Source organism: Etheostoma spectabile, chromosome 16 (assembly GCF_008692095.1).
Source record: "Etheostoma spectabile isolate EspeVRDwgs_2016 chromosome 16, UIUC_Espe_1.0, whole genome shotgun sequence".
NCBI lineage: Eukaryota > Metazoa > Chordata > Actinopteri > Perciformes > Percidae > Etheostoma > Etheostoma spectabile.
The window spans coordinates 21,553,090-21,570,995 of record NC_045748.1 but is presented as its reverse complement, the minus strand read 5'-3'; the positions used below and the strand labels follow the sequence as shown (position 1 = coordinate 21,570,995).

Genomic DNA, 17,906 nt, shown 5'->3' with positions numbered 1-17,906 from the left:
ATATAGAAGTTCTTTTTCCCGGGTTTATGATCATTTCTCTCAGTGTGCAGAGGTTGTCCCACATCAACCGGCCTTTAATGGCAACGTCTGCTCTCTCTCTATCGATCATCTACTACATTATTCATTATATTCATAATACTTTGGCTAGTATTTTAAATCAGTATTCATTATGGTCAAATGTCTGTATCGTTGTTTATACAACAAAACACATGACACCCTAGAAAATGATTCCCCATGCAGCCTCTGTTCGACTTCATAAACATCTCGTCATGACATTAGTTACTTCATCCATTTTAGTGATAAAACTCTGCCGAAGGCCGTAAAAAGTGCAAAAAAGTCATGGTACCGTATGTCGAAAGAAATCATGGAATATCATGTTGAAAAAAGTCATAGTATAGTCTGTAAAAAGTCATAGAGGGAATGTCAAAAAAGATTCCATGTATAGACATGGCGAAAAAAAGGGGGAAAAAGTCACCAGTATAGTATGGAGAAAGAATTCATAGTATAGGATGTCGAACACGTCAAAGTATAGTGTGTTAGAAGAAACTACATAGTATAGTCAACAGAAGTCATCATAGTATGTTCAAAGAAGTAATAGTATAGTATGTGCAAAAGAAGTCATAGTATAGTTCAAAAGAAGCTAAGTATAGTATGTCAACAGAAGTCATTGTATAGTATGTAAAAAAAAGTCATAGAAGAGGATGTAGAAGGAAGTATAGTACAGTATTTTGAAAAAGTACTAACAGGTGTAGGAAAAAGGGTCATAGTATAGTATGTAAAAAAAGTCATAGTATATATTTTGAAAAAGTCATAGTACAGTGTGTAGAAACAAAGTCATAGTATAGTATGTAGAAAAAAGTCATAGTATAGTTGTAGAAAAAAGTCTAGTATAGTATGTCAAAAAAGTCATGGCATAGGTGTGGTAAAGAAAGTCAAGTATATTATGTTGAAAAAAAAATATAGTATAGTATGTTTGAAAAAAGGGGGAAAAAGTCATAGTTTAGCATGTTGAAAAAAAATAGTTAAGTATGTCGAAAAGTGATAAAAGGCCATTTAAGAGTTTCCAATCGGAAAGACTTTGTTGAGATAGGCAAAGATTATTGTACAAATGCAGGATATGACATGTACAGTCTTTGGAGATTAGACTCCATCATTATGAATGATATTTGTGTGTGTGTGGGTAGAAAACCAGAAGGGATTCCCCTGATGGAGTCTAGACACTGATGGTGATGTGCGGGACCCGAAGACCGACACAGGAGCCGATGCATCTTGCCAGAGGAGGAACCAGGAGCACAGCGTGATGAAGATGGAGGAGCGAGGGGGGGGGGGGGGGGAGGATGGTGTCCGCTTAGCCTGAAATGATCAACTGAGCAGCAGAGAGAGGTCCTCTTTAAAAAAGGAACGTCGTGCTGTCATTGGGTCACTAAATCCAAGGCCGCTGCTTGGTCAAAACATAAAATGACTGCCCTGACAAGTGTTCAGTTTAGAAGAGAGAGAGAATGTGATTGGTTTAAAGATCTTCCTGCAAAATGTACCTAAGCTTTAATTTAAAAACAGTAAAATACAACGTTTCAGTGGTTATCCACACATCATCAGTTGTTTAAGGCACAGGAGGAACTCTGGTCTTAAAACACAATTCAGTCACATGATCTCATGGCATGAAGTCACATGATTGCTAAGATGTAGTCCATTCGGTGGATGTTGTCCCTGTTGGAGCAAAATGATGTCAAACCACCTACCTCTGTACAGGATATGACATCTTAGAAGAGTCGTTCTTTTATGTACATAAGTAGTGTACTGCTGAGTCCATTTACAAATAAGTGTATTCATTTTTTTAAAAAGCCCTACTATAGCATGCACAAAAAATATAGGGATGAAAGTGATAGAATAGCATGGTAAAAAGTAGTATAGTATAGTAGTCTAGTATATAATAAAAAAGTGATAAAAGACATGGGAAGTAGTATGTCGAAAAAGGGAAAACAAAGCTTCTAGTATAGAATGTGTATTAAAAAGTGTGTTGAATTAGTTCTAGTCCTAGTATAGTAATAGTCTGTTGACAGTAATGAAAAAAGCCATAGTATGTCAAAAATGATCAAAGTGAGAGAATAGCATGTTAAAGTCATATACAAAAGTATGTTGAAAAGTAGTCATAGTTATGTAATAGGATATTAATTAGTTGACAAACAGTGATTTTAAAAGTCATAGCTAGTAGTCGAAAAAAGTCATAGTATAGTATGTCAAAAACTTAATAAAAGTGATAGATAGCATGTAAGTCACAGTAGTCATATAAAAAGTATGCTAAAAGTAGTCCTAGTATTGAATAGGATATTATATTTGTGACAACACGTGATTAAAAAAAGTCAGGGCATATGTTGAAAAAGTGATAAAAAGCCATAGGAGAGTGGGTTGAAATTGGCATGTGAAATTGGGGCAGATTGTACAGTTTCTTGTGGTGAAAACATTGAAAATGGCAATACTTTTCCATAAAAAATCAAAAGCTTTTCAGTTGTTCCATGGTGAAGTCCTGCGTTATGGATTTTGCTTAGGGATCATGTTGCCGTGTTCTCACCAACACAGGGACACTCACACTACAGAGGACCCTTACGCGATCACACTCTTTTTGATCTGTATCTACTCTTCTGGATAAAAAGAGAAACACGGGTAAAACAAACAGAGGTTTATTGCAGTTTGACATCAGAAAACATTAAACGCATCGCAGGTCATTTCATTCTCATTGTGTCCGACATGCTGACAGTGCGACCAACCCCAACAAACACACGCACACAGCATTGATACACCCAGTGGGAAAATGAAGAACGTGTACAGACTGCAGGCACAGAGACAATTCACACACAAAGGATTCAAAATAAAAAACTCTTAGGAGGTACTTGGATGATAAGTTTTGATATATCGGGCACAAAAAAAAACATCGTGACTTGGTCTCTTTTCCCTTGCTTTGTAATCATAATCCAATAATGCATGAAAAAATTCAATAGTTCACAATCTTACAGGGATCAGACAGAAGAAGTTAATAAACAGGCACAAAATGGACTCTTAAAAACGGGTACACTTTCAAAGTGAATAAAAAAAAACATTTAATGGAGGAGACAATGCAAGAAAAAAACATGATTGATGAAGAAGAACAAATGTTAAAAACATATTCAAATCTAAATTAAAGCGAGAAAGTTTTAAGCAGCCGAGGAAGTGAGGAAGAGAAGGGAGGGATTCTGATGGCTAAGGGGGCTACATAATTTCCATTTTTTTTATGGATCATTACATATCTATCTATCAATCTACAGTGCCACCTACAGTTTGGCATGTTCTTGACGGCATAGATACACGGGTACTGTGTAAATCAACAATGTTATGAAAACTGACAGCTGGTTATTTTTGAAAACCAGAGGTTGAAATGTTACGAAAATAGCCGGCCAGTGATATGAAAGCTGACAAATTGGTCAGAAGATCGTCACAATAAAAGGCATTGGTTAACGGGGTCATGAAAATGCTGAGGAGCACTGAAAATGTACTGATTTGGTAAGCATGTTGCATGTAGTAACGCAAACAAAAGCAAAATCTACAGTATGTGAAAATATTTTGATATCGATTTGAAAAAAAACTCAGCTGTATGCTCGCCTTCTATTCATAATGCAAAGCGCTGTTTATGGTCACAACAATGAGTCTAACTTCACTTTCCAAAACGGAACTGGCTAAGCCTGGCCTAGCATATGTACATAAATCAAAATTAAATTTTATACTGACTAACATAGAACAGTATGCAGTTTGAATAAAGCCAAGTCTCAAACTAAGAAGAAAAACCACCATTACCGTTGATGTTTTTTGGCTCTTTTGCTTTAGAGCGGCAATGGTTCAAGACCTAATGATTGACAGAAAATAAATCGCCACATATTTTGACAATCAACTAATCATGAAAGTCATTTTCATGCAAAAAATGGCAGAAAATTGCCTCTCAAATATGTGAATAATTTCCCGCCCATTTCTGTTTATATCATATTAAACTTACTATTTGGGTTTTGGACAATAGAAGACATTGAAAGAAAGACCGTTGGACTACGAGACATGGATGGAGATTTTGTCATTATGATATTTATAGACCAAATGATTACTCCGAAAATACGGCAAATTAAGGTTGGGTAAAAGGTCAAGGATACATTTTGTGTGTCGTGTTTGTTTCTAAATAATTATTAAATGAATGATTACTTACTAGCAGTTCATTGGTCTCTCAAGCGTTGGTGGTGACCAAATCAGAGCTAAAGGAGATAAACTTAGACTCTCATCGACTCAAATTCAATAAGCTGCTTCTTAAGTGTTAGAAATATGTAACCTGTACATTATAATAGAATTGGGGTGGCAGTAGCTCAGTAGGGAGTTGGGAACCGGAGGGTCGCTGGTTCAAGTCCCGTAAGGACAAGTATGGTGGTGGACTGGAAGATGGAGCGGTGCCAGTTGCCCTCTGGCCACTGCCAAGGTGCTCTTGAGCAAGGCATCGAACCACCAACTGCTCAGGGCGCCTTACATGGGGTTAGCCCCCCCCCTTGGACATTCCCATTTGAGGCACTGTCTAGGTACTGAGCATGTTTGTAATTAGGCCTGTGTGTAATAAGGATTGTAATTTCTAAAAGGATACATATTACTATTATTATTAATTTAGACCAACAAAAGCTGTAATAGCATTTTTTGGGGACTTTAAACACAATGCGGCTGAGTAACTGGGGAGGAATGTTAAGTGAGCCCACTCCTTTTATCTTTGTAGTCGGAAATGAATATTTCAATAAACTACAATCTCAGACAGCTGTGGTGTCAAATATGGCACAGAGATCAGCTGTTGCAAGCGACTTGTTTGGCACCAAACAGAATAAACCAATTTTTCTATTTCGAAGCCATTTTTGTAAAGGAGTGAACAGCAGAATGAGGTTTGAGTTTGTCTGGTTTTTTTTTTGGTTTTTTGGCACACTGGTAGTTTAAAATATAGGGGACGATAGGCGAGCCACAGTGATTAAACCCGGGACTTTTGTTTTCATGAATCCACGCAAGCACAATTACTGATAAAAAGTAATTCAATATCAAAACATGAAATTCTAAATGTTATGTCTACTCACAAGACCACACTTACAGTGTACTTACCGTTACGGGACCCCATTTGGCAGCCCCTGGTTTCAGGACACCTATAAAAACCAACGCAGTAATACTACGACCATGCAGCTGTTATAAAAACCTCCCTTTGGCTTATTGAAGGGACAAGGCGGAAAAGATAATTTCTGTTTCACTCAACTTGGTGAAGGTTTTAATGAAGTAAGGCGGATCAAGGTGTACATTGACTTAAGGAAAACTGTTGAGTTGCCTGAAGAGATAGATCATGGCCTCCGAGCTGATTTTTGTTGTGTTTAATTTTACATTTAAAGACGATGTTTTTTTTTTGCTTGGTCAAGCATTGCGTCAGGTACAACAACATGCCGACTCTTAAAATAAACTCTGGGAATTTAGTTAATATGCTGCGATTTCATAAGGTTCTCTACTACGGACTGCTATTGTCTGGCATGCAATGAAGAAAAACAATATAGTGTTAAGTCAAAAAAAAAAAAAAAAAAAAAAAAACAGTTGGTCCACGTAACAATCAAGGGCTGAACCAAAAAAGTCAAAGCCACGACGAATGGTTTGGAAATAACTTCACTGTATACTTATAGTTTATAATAGAGTATTTTGCTTCACGTTAGACAACTTTTGATGATGAATTGTTATTTGTAGGTTAATTTGACAAGCGAGCTAGGATACCTATTGCAATGAAAAAAAAGAAATAAATGCAGGTGAGATTATTTTCTTGATGGATCATGAAAATAGAAAAGAGATGTGTGAGATGTGAAGGATAGAACAAAATATGACAAGAGAAATAAGAATGTTTTCCATTTATTAATATAAATAATGGGTCACTTTAAATCTAACAACAAGGCCATGTTGGGGCCTTTAAGCGCTATTTCACTTTGTATAATGTGGTTCGGTCAACATGAAAAATCAGCTCCCCAACTGCCGTTTACTTTTGTTTTTTTTTCATTTTCAGAAAAGTCTATCTCAGATAATGGCTTCTTAGATTAAATTATCTCTCCACCATAAGGTCATTCCCTTGGATTACTGCATACCTATATTGAATTACATGACACGTTTGTTCCAGCGTAAAATAGCCACCGTCTTTCTTAGTAGCTGATACTTTTAGGGATTATCTCATACTCATAAAAGATTAAAGTAGTTCCGCACAGTGGAATAACGCTTGAAAAAGCCAAGACAGTACATCAGTTTGGAACAAGCTGTCTATGCTGGCTAGGGCGTCCATTAATGAGATAGAGTGGAGCTTTTTCTCTCCTTCATGTTTTTTCATGTATGTTCATGCTGTATCTAAACTGTCTGGACCATTATGGAGATTTAAGGAGAGTAGAAGAGTATACCAACCTGCCTGCTAACCGGAGAGAGCTAAAGCAGTGGGTGTCTCCAAGTTTTAACCCTGGTTGTCTCCGCCAACCTGCAAATTCTTGTTTGCTAGACAAAATTTCAAATGAAAAACCTTTTTTTTTTTTTAACAACGTTTCGGTTGTCTTTTTTTCGCCCCTTTTGTGTCTTCCCCCGATGTTTTGTCACTTTTTTACATTTGTCACTTTTTCTGAGCCTGAAAGTTTGTGTTTTTTCACAAAAAAAAAAAAAAAAAAGAAATCTACATTGTTCACATTTTGACATTTTGTCACTTTGTTCAGCATTGTTTTCACAGTTTCTCACTAAAATTTGTTTTTTTTTACATTTGTTCACATTTTAGTCACTTTTATTTACTCTCTTGACTATTTCACTCCAAATGCTATGAAATTGACAAAAAAACACCCAATTTCAATGGAAAGTTAGTGAACGATTATTATTTAACTTGTGGGAGCGTTGTAGTCGGGAACCCTCCAGTTACTTTTTTGGACAATTTGTTTGAAAGAAAAAAATATAATAAATAATTTTTTGAAAAAGGGGTCAAATTGGACCCGAAGACACCGGAGGGTAAGATGACAGTTGGTAGGGGGACTGGGAAACAGAAAAGATGCGCCATATATATATAACTAAGCAAAATATGCAATGTTATTAATATAATGTACTATACAAAGAATGCGATTTCTAATAAATATGGCAGGTCTGTCCTGTAAGAATGGACAAGAAAAGCACTGCAGGCAGGTTACGTTAATTTTGTTTGGATTCAAGTCAGATAGAAAGGGGAAAAATTTGAGAACACTTCAAATATTGGATATTGGCACAGAAAGCAACAACTCAACGGCAACACATAGTTAGAAGCTAGTCTGGATAAAAAGATGTTGGTTGTGTGGATAATATATACCAAAATATGCTTTATTGGTAATACTAGCAGACACTTGTAGCCATGCTAAAACGGATGAACCTACAGGTGGTAAGCCAGGTTGTGGCTAGCTAGCTACATTAGCTGTAATCAGATGTGTAAACAGGAAGCCTGTGACGGTAGTATGGTTGAACCTGTCGTATACAATTTCTTCTACGCGTTTTTTTTTGTTTTTAATGTGCCAAGAGAAATGTAATTCGTCAAGGGTGTGATACCACAATATGATATATATATATATACTATATATATAATATATATATATATATATATATATATATATTTATAAAATACGCTTACTAATCATCATAGCAACTAGAAGAAAGCAGAACATTTTACTCTGACCACTTCGGTTAGGAAAAATAACGTCGGATCTGCAGGAGCTATTACCCTCCTGCTTTGTGTAGGGGATCTCTATGTCGGGTATTTACTCTTACTAAATGAAGTTTTGATAAGCCCAATATTAACTGCACAGTCATTGTGGGATTGAGCTGTCATACTATATTAAAGTAAGCCATGGAAAGCGAACAAGGGACGTTGGTGTCTAAGACCTCACCAGGCCCATAGCAACTACTGTATATTAAATACAATGGGTGCATATTGGCAAAGTCTTGCATCTGTGAGAGAGTCAAAACGGCTTGAACACTGAAAATGACGATCATGGTGATGCAGGCACAGCATCGAAAAAAGCTGGGGATCCGGGGGCAAATGAGAAGAAAAAAACTGGTTAGAGTGGGTTTACCCCATGGTGCAGGAGGAAAAGTGTAAGGAGAGACCATGACTTACTGTACACAGGCACAGCTGTTTAAACCCTAAAGTCCGATCAGGTGGCGTCATCAGTGACAGCCTAAAAGGGGGCCATTGTCAAGGAGTTCAATATAAAGTTTTCAACATCTCCTTTTGCTGTTGTAGATCATTAAAATCTATCACCAATGCGAGAGACAATTGGAAGCGCGCAGGGCTTATTCCCGGCTGTGTGTTTTAAACGAGGCACGTTATGGTCTGACAGCGGTGAATGTGAAACTGGCCTCCTGTGTTCATTTCCTCCTAAACAGAGCTGAAAGGAGACAGGCTGAGACTGCGTTACCTGAAATCCACTAGAGGGGGGGGTTGTTGATTGCCCTCTGACAGACACTTTGGGAGGGGAAAGAAGAACAAAGGGGGGGGGGGGGGAGAAAGAACAGGAGAAGATGAGACACACTGAATTCAAAGATGACGGAAGAAGGTAAAAGAAGGAGGGAAGTGCGAGGAGGAAGGACAGAACGGACAGTGGAGCGCAGAATGACTGTTACTTCATTCATCTAGCATGCATGATTCTTTCATGGGCTGCGACTCGGCGAGCTTTGTTGTCAGTTCCGTTTGGCCGGCTCACAGGAGGTGCGGGTGTTGCGACGCATGCTGCCATGACCTCTTAGACCAGGGTCCAGCAGAGTGAGGACCGCTTGTCCACATCGTCCGGTCGCATGCACTCGTCTCAAAGTACGGAATCCTGGGGCCAGCAAGAACACACAAGTAATTTTAGGACTTTTAAAAGGATTCCATCCGTTTTTGAGTGATTTCAAATGGTATATGAAGCCACAAGGGACTTAATCTTTTTTGTACCCTTGTGTTGTCATTCACATCCAAAAATTGCAAAAATCAACATCTTTATGACGCTTTTATCAATGATTTCCTTTTTCTTACTTTTTGTCCCTATTGTCAATGTTTGCACTCTTTTTACGTAACACTAACTTTTTAACTTTATGTTTTTACCAGTTATTTTGGGAAGTTGGTCAATTAACCTCATTGTGGAAATGTCTACTACATGTTTGAGTAGAAAAGCAGAATTAGGGAATGTATTTAGACTAAAATGTAAAGGAATGGATGTTGAGGATAATCAGAGACTGTTTTTTTTTTAATGTCAACGTTTTATCAATCAGTTTCAAAACATTCAATTTGTTTTCAAATGCTATCAAAATTAGAGACCCCAAAACTTATTAATGAAAGTAGCGATTTGTACTTTGCCCAAAAGAGCGTTGCCTGTGGACATCAATCTGCCTTTTGAGTGAAGTACAACTTTAAAACTTAATCTGTGAAAAGGGACCCGAATTTGACCACGGACAAACATGAGGGTTTAAAAAAATACTACAAAAAACTTGAAAACACAATAGGCATTAATTTAATGGTGATTTAACAATGATTGACCAAATGGAAATATGGAACATGTTCTATATGCATCTAATTATGACAATTGAAATACGTTTTTTGAATTTAATGGTAATGGAAAGCCCCTACAGGTATGTAAAAATGCTAACTGGATATTTATGGGTTTACTTTGACTCAAAATCACACATACATACAGTATGTTACATAGAATGTCTGCTTGTGGGAATATATTTTTAAGTGAAATTGCCTTCCAGTTACAGGTTTCAGTTCATTTCATTAAAATTCATCTGTGTAGAGACTTAATGCAGATGGAGAGTTCAACACCGCCACTAAGGGTCATTTAGGCATAATCAGTTGTTAGGGAGCACGGTTGGGGGTCAGACACATGGTGGAAGGTGGGCATAGATTGATAAAATTGAGACAGAAAGCGATAAGATTCCAGTATACACAATGCACAGGGAACTATGTGAAATTAGTATAAAATGAACCATGTTCACAACATGCCTAAACCCCGGACTGTAATTTGCAAGAGTGAGTCCTATTGCTTGCATGGAACACGTCGTAAGTGTTTTTCCAATATGTTAACCTTTACCATTTATATCCATGCACCAAGACCTATGGTTTGATGGAATGTTGCTCAGTCCGTTTAGTAATTTTTCGCATAGATTTCAAAAACTCCATATTGTTGGGGGAAGGGGACTGTTTCCGACTGTCCGCCACCTAAACATTTTAAGCAATCAAACGCCGGAATTAAGCTGTGGTTTGGTTGTGTTCTGCATTACAAAAGGTGGCTGTAGACATCAAGTCCCCCCCCCCCCCCCCGGTTTGAAACTGAGATTCTTGGTAACACATCAACCGTGATGATAATCATAACTTTGATAATTAATTATTTTAAAGGTGGTAGTTGTAGGATTGCAAAGGATCCAGACATGGCCAAAAAATGTAAAACATAACAGGCTTTCAGTCCACCCCTTCGGCATCATGCAAAGAGTCTCATCAAGTCCCTCCCCACAAGGGGAGTGATTAGGCCCTCGTCGAGATAGAATGCGCCTACGCTGTAAAGGGACGAGAGCAGGCGGTAGCAGGGGGGGCGGTGGTGACAAAAGCTGCCGGTAAGTCGGACAGTTTCCAGACGATTCCAGCGCCTTCAGGCTGGACAGGGAAGTGATGAAAACACTGGGTGCGATTCCGAGTTAATAAAAGATTAATCAGACCGCATACAGTGGTACACAGGCTTCCAGTTGGTTTAGTTATGAAGAGTAGGTGGCCAAATGTCTACATCGACTGTGGATTTTAATGACACAACAGACTGGAGATGATGCCGTGATTGATCAGATTTAAATCTCTTGACTTCTAAAACGTTAAACTATCAGCACACAACATAGTGTTTATGGACAGAATAGTCTTAAATCAGACAAATAGCGATTGGTAAAATCCTCGATTCAAAAAACAGTAAAAAAAAAAAAAAAGGGTTTTTTTATAAAACGTCATCATGTTGTAACCAATCAGCGTTTTAAATCAGTGAGAAAGCGGCGTTTTCCAAGATGTTGGGTCCGCCTGGGTCCGCCTGGCCTCTTGCAGTCGTGAAAGACAAACTGCGCCGCCTGGTCTAGAACGGGCCCCGTGCTCGTGAGATTCGTTGCCCCACGTGTCGCATGACGTCGAGCAAGTCGGGATCAAGTCGGACAAATCTAACCGGCATGAAGCGGCGCGCGATCGCCGGTGTCGATTCTGGCAGACCTGGTCATCGAACGAGCCTAATGTGTGTGTCCTGAACAGTGGATTGACACGCAGTAGACCTGATTGGTGCATCTGAACGGGGAGCGGGTGTTTTTTTCGCGAAAACTGCACATAAAGGTGTAGGAGGTTGGCCAGAGGAGCCCGATTTCTTTTTAAATGAGCCTGGTTCATGTAGTTAGACTCAAAACATATAGGGTCAGGTCAGCAAATATGACAGAAACGCTAGGTTTCTAGTACCTACTGATGCAGCTTACTACTGAGTTGAATCATGGGGTCACAGTACAGTGACACTGGATATAGTTTAATTTAAACCATCTTATAAACTCTTGGATTGTTTGGCACAATGACCCAATTGGAATGATAATTTTAGAGAGAGTAAAACATTAAAAACTATTACTTTACAGCCTCATATAGTTGATCAATAGATTTGCTACTTTTCGTGAGACATGCCACTTGGGCTTTAAACTTCTAAAAGTCTATCAACTTAATATATATGATATTGAGTACCAAGACTTAGTGGTGGTGTTTTTGTGTAGTTGTCATATTTTTAAATAGACAGAAATGTACTGTCCATGGATGTGGAGATAAGCCCCAAGCTATATCAAGAAATGTAAGTATGTAATTGTGCTCTCCATTTAACTGTAAATGTCCATTTCATTTACAGGCATGACATTTAAACGTAACCTTAAAGTCTCCCAAAAAATTGGAACTTCCCCAGAGTTTAGTACTTCCAGGAATTGAATTGTGTGCACGGCACCTAGACACACCATGGTCTGGCTGGCTGGAATGACACCGGAGAGGAAACGATTTCTGCCTGGTCTAAAGGACGTCCTTTGTGGATGATATTGTTCATGGTGGACCAACAGCAGTGTGTGTGTGGTGTGGGAGAGAGAGTGTGTGAAAGTAAGAACTCAAACTGCATCCATGTTATAATACTATACGGCGAGTTTTCAAGCATCCCAAGCCCCTAAACATGTTTGCTGAGAGGCATGGAAAAATTAAGTCTTACAAGAAACACTTTTGTGCTAGGGCCCAATGAAAACCACTTGATAAAATAGTGGAAATTCAGGATTATTATACATATCGGCCATAGAAGTGGTAATTGTTGGTATCGTGTCAGCTGAAATAAATCCATATAGCAAGTCCCTAATCCCCTACCTCCAAATTAAACCAGGGACCTAATACTGGTACCGGGAAAATCAACCTAAACATATTATCGCCAGCTCCCATTGGCCTGTTCCTATGAACCTCCCGATTGGTCGGACAGATCCGGCCCTTGTTTCATCAACACTAATCGGATTCGTCACAGGCAGGCGTTGGATGTAGCGGCTGGAAGGGTATTTCAAATACACACAGCAAACAAATGAGTTCAAAGTAAAACAGAAGTTATTTGCACAGCTGTGTGTATGAGCAACAGGTGTTGGCCAGATATTGGATAAAGGAGAGAAAATAATGTGCTTGTAAACAAATGGTTATAGTCATAAGGAAAATGTACTGTAAAATACTCATCCAGTTCAGGACATTGAGGAAGCTATGCGGCCTGGTGAGATCAGCAAACATCAGCAGGAAAACCCCATGGGTGCCCTGAGACGCGTTGGTCAGGCTGCGGAACCTGCGCAAATCACACGCACAGAAATGAACGCAGTGAGATCTTTGAGGCAGAGCATGAAGGTGTCTGAGGGCAGGGAAAAATATAGAAAAGTGAACTAAAAAAATATATATAATTGATCTCAAATTTTCTCAAACTGTTCCAAAGGTGTTGCTGGTGGTGATTCAGCATGAAAGGGACATTAAAGCAACAACAATGGTATGTGCTTTATATTGACATTTTTATTGTCAATTTTTTGTTTAAAGTCTTCTCCAGAATAATTTGTGGTAACGCTATAAGAGTACAATGTTGTATACACATATATAACACACACAACACACCACACACACCACACACAACATACACACACCACACACACACACACCCACACCACACACAACACACACCACACACACACACACACACACACACACACACCCACACACACCCCACACACACACAACACACAATGTTATACTGTATATTCACATCACAATATCATATACTGATCCATGAATATATATATATGACATCTGTCCATTACCGTGTGTTGTGTGTGTGTGTGTGGTCGGGGTGTGTGTGTGGTGCGAAGGAGATACCTCGTGGAAAATTATTACAAAATTATATGTATGTGTTGGGTGTATGGTATATATATATATATATAAATCAAATGATTATAATATGTATTGTATATATACTATATATATATATTATATTATAGTTATAAAATTGTGATATATATTATATGTATAATTATATATTATATGATATATATATATACATATATAAACATATGAAACAAATAATTAAACAGAGATATTAGGGGTTCTCAGTTAAAAGCTTGGGCGAAGCTGATTTACACAGGTTCAGGTGGAACAAGATGTGGTTAGCGGCTCTCACATCATCTTGTGTAGAATAGGAATTTGTTCGTTACACCTGAGCTGAGAAATGAGTTAAAATATGTAAGGAAAAATGATCCTCTCGTGGCAGTGAGTCATATCAGCCTTATAAACAGATTAAAAAAGAACGAGGCAGTTCAATTAAGAACACACCACACACAATCACGATGTGATTGAACCCAAGGACACACGTTAAAGATACGATCTGTGTTTCTCCCTCGAACCATCATGGTGATTATACATACTCGATTTCAGCTATTATCTTTCGATCGTTTAAAGCATACTGTGTAGTTTCTGTCGCCCCCATGAGGAAGTGTAACGTACATGACAACAACACTGTAAGCGCATCCAAATGAAACAGCCCCCGTGATCACGCACCGCCCCTTCCAACACTGCTCACACGTTGCAAATTTCCAAGAAGTACACAGGGATTAAAAAAAAAACATGCCGGAGGAAAGTTGCCAGACGCCCAAATCTTTGAACTACCATACTGCAGAGATACAGAGAGGTTGTGTTGGCGCTGGTAGTCTTAATTAGCTTTGTCAGCAATCTTTAACCAATGGCTTGAATTAATGGGAGTTATGAGAATAACAAAAAGATAGGCACGAAGCTTAATCGTTTGATCAAACTGTCATTGCAGTGACTGCTACTGGTAACATACATACACATTAAATCATATGATTGGAAAGTAGACGATAAAATGTTGAACATTCAAGTTATAACCACGAACATGAACATGATGAGTGGGGGGGTTATCTTTGGACAGAGGCACATTGTGGATGTATGGACATACAGTGCTGCAGAGACAGCACTCCTGTAAACTATATCTGTAGATGTACTATTAGGGTGGTCATATTTCGGATTGAAATCGAAAATTGAAATTCAAATGCTTTCCATTTTAACAACTCCCAGTATGAGACCTCATGAGCGAGTTCAGGTGCACTCGTGAGACCAATAGTGCAGGTATTGCCTTCAAAAAACCCAGAACTTTTGTTGGAAGTACCTTCACGTCATCTGGGCTCTATTGTGCAATCTGCTCATGCTTGAAAAAAATGGTTTTAAATCAACATGACAGGAGGACATAAGCCAGCTGATGTGTCGCTCGGCTGTGCACGCGACAGAGGCTGGTTTTAGAAGAGACGTCAGTGGTTCAGGACCAATAGAAAAGTCAGTGGTAAGTCAGCTATAAAACTATAGAAAGTCAAAGATAATGATCCACTTTATTATCTACGGTACAAAAGGGTACGAAGTGCAGAGTTTTTTAGACGGAGCCTTCACAACGCCACAAAAGCGCGGTAAAAACATACTTGGAGAGAAGATAGAGAGAGACGAAGAGAGAGAGGGAGCGCCGCGGCGTCAGAACAAGCCGCCTAAAACGAGAAATAAAAAGTGCTTTTGCAATTCATCTCTAGAAAGGCAAACGTAGCCAAAGATCTCACATCCACGAACGTTCGCTACATTACACATTACACAAACTTAACACTACAAAAAATCTTGGAAAGTTATCAGGCTAACAGTAAGTTGAGTAGCACGGAACCGTGCTGTGCAAAGAGGGTTGCAGGGGATACGAGGCCCGTCTCGGTTCGTCTCAGGGTATTGAGTCTCTGTTAACCAGCTGAGTTCCGTCGTCTTGATGGTTGAGGAGAGGCTTTTGGGTTGAAACAACCCCATAATCCCAGCCCAAGGAGCAGTATCAAGACTCTATTCTGACCACAGACTGTTTATGTCAATGACGGTCTTATGATTTGACATGAATCCGGAGTATGGAGGTATAGAAATTCAAAGTAAAATCAAATCCTGGGATGGACAACTGTGAGCCGATTTCGGACAAGGTGGACTCAGTATAGAGAGGAGTAACCAAGTGTGATACTGTGGTGTCCCTGATGGGGAAAGCGGCAGTGCCAGTGGGGACGGACAGCTACTTCCTGTCAGCAGCCGTGTCAGAGTGAAGGTGAAACCTTGAAGGGTTTTCCCCGTCGGCCCCATGGGGGTGGACGCTGTGTACACGACGGAGGAATAGAAAATAGGTTTAGGTTTTATCCATACGGATACTTAATGTGTGTGATATGTGTTCCAAATACTCCAGAATGGAATCATCTCGTATGTTTGAATAAGAGGGCCTGATACTGTGGCGCGGACTGGGGTTTAAAAAAAAAATGAGTTTTAAAGAAATGTGTAGGATCCTATTTAAGGGGCAGCTACAGACTACTGTGCCTCTAGTCGCAGACGGACTTCCCCAAAAACTATTATTAAATGCAAAAAAAGACAACAACCTATGTCATTTTAATAACCATGTGTTGCGGAGCAGAGCGTGACCCCATCATTCAACTTTATCTGGAAACAACTGTCTGGGAAGCATCAAAACATGTGCTCTCAAAATACTTGTCCGAATGTGTTGTGAGAAAAAAAAAACGGCAATATTTGAGGGGTAGCAACACTGGTGGATAGCAAGAGGAGCCAGAGAAAGTGTGCACACTGCAGCCCAAACGCACCTACAATCCCATGCCAGACATGAAGATCACTTCATTTTTTTTGTGTCCACCGCCACTGTGGTTGGTGGATTCCAACATCCGACAGCTATGAGTAATAGATTCCACATGTTGTGGTTTGCTGGTCGAGGGATAGCAAAATTTAGCAGCCACTTGCACTATTTAACCCACATTGGCTGGTGGTGGTGGTTAATTCTCAGCCATGACCTGCACCCCAAGACACATCGAGGATCGATTGGCCGATTATTCACATAATATTAAATCGATCTCAGATATCAAAGACAAAGGTACATTGCAGGTGGGAACAGGGCCTAAACTGGGATCTGGACGTGGACGGAATCATGTAATATGATGAACTCCGTGTGCTGCAGCTTGATGGGGTTGTGTCTTCTGCGGGAAGCCTTTGCATCATTCACACCTCTCACTCTCCAGATCGAGACAACTCTTTTTAAAGCATGCTTTCACACCCATCACTATCGGAGCAATAGTGAAACATCTGCAGGGCGTTTAGTACGTTTCCGAGGTGATAACGGCTTTTACAGTCAGGTGATAAATGAAGTATTTAGTGGTGGAATGTGCCGGGGACAATTTGCCTGAAGGTTGACTGATTTGGACATGGGTCGGGCACAAATGCCACAGCTGCCCCTATTTTCTTTACCTTCCTTTGCGAAGATAATTAATTTCCAAAAAAAATCATTTGTTTTGATATTAAATGAAATGAAATGAAATATATATATACTATATATAATACATTTAATGTATTTAATATGAAAATATAAAAAGGAGACAAAAAGTACAGTTGGGCGGACATTACTAGCAACGCCTTGATGTAACATAATATGTAGGCCTATTCAACAGTAATGGCTGGTAACACAAAAGCACGCACCTAAATCTTACCCAACAAAAAAATCTCGCAACCATGGTTGGGAACCGAATTTTATTTTTATTCGGTACTGTGACTACTGTTATGTTGGACGGTCCATATTGGCATGCGTGTCGGGTACCAAACCTCAGGTTTAATGTCCTCTCACACAAACAGCTTGAGAGAGAAATGTTAATAATACTAAATATAGAGCTAAAAAACATCAGGTCTGCCATCAAATGATAAGTTAACACACTCTGCACATAGTCCCAATGACCTTTGGTGTCAGTCAAAAGCTACAGTTAATCTACCACCCACATTCAACAAATAGCAATTAATAATATACGTATTTACTCAATGATATGATGAGAGGTTGTGGTCTTTGTAAGCTGAATCAACCCCCAGTCACTGTAAGCTAGTCAATTGTTTTCTTTTTCTTAGAAACAGAATGGATTATGCATGGCGGTCAGCGCCAATAAACCACATGCCAAAAAAGGTCAGTAAAACCGTGGGCGGAGGTAGTGCTCGAGTTGTTTGTGTGTTCCGTTGATAATCGGGCTGGACCAAAAGAAAGCCTTTGATTATGTCTCCAGAGATTATTTATGGGCTGTAATGGAACATTATGGGTTCCCTGAATCCTTTGTTCATATGGTCAAGTGTCTGTATATTAAATCCAGTGTTCGCGTTAATGTGAACGGTATTTTAACTGAGCCTTTTAACGTGGCGAGGGGGGTGAAACAGGGCTGCCCCCTGAGTGCGGCGTTATACATCCTGGCCATCAGCCCCCTGATCAAGA

At 39.3% G+C, this 17,906-nt stretch overlaps 1 long non-coding RNA gene across 1 annotated transcript in view; it reads left to right on the top strand.

Moving 5' to 3' along the window:
• The first annotated feature begins 1,638 nt into the window (after window positions 1–1,638).
• Window positions 1,639–17,906, top strand: part of LOC116704180 (uncharacterized) — a 16,799-nt gene continuing 531 nt past the window's right edge. Inside the window, exons 1-2 of the long non-coding RNA XR_004335609.1 lie at window positions 1,639–1,694; window positions 17,788–17,794. This is a non-coding gene — a long non-coding RNA (uncharacterized LOC116704180). The remainder of the gene's footprint in view (window positions 1,695–17,787; window positions 17,795–17,906) is intronic.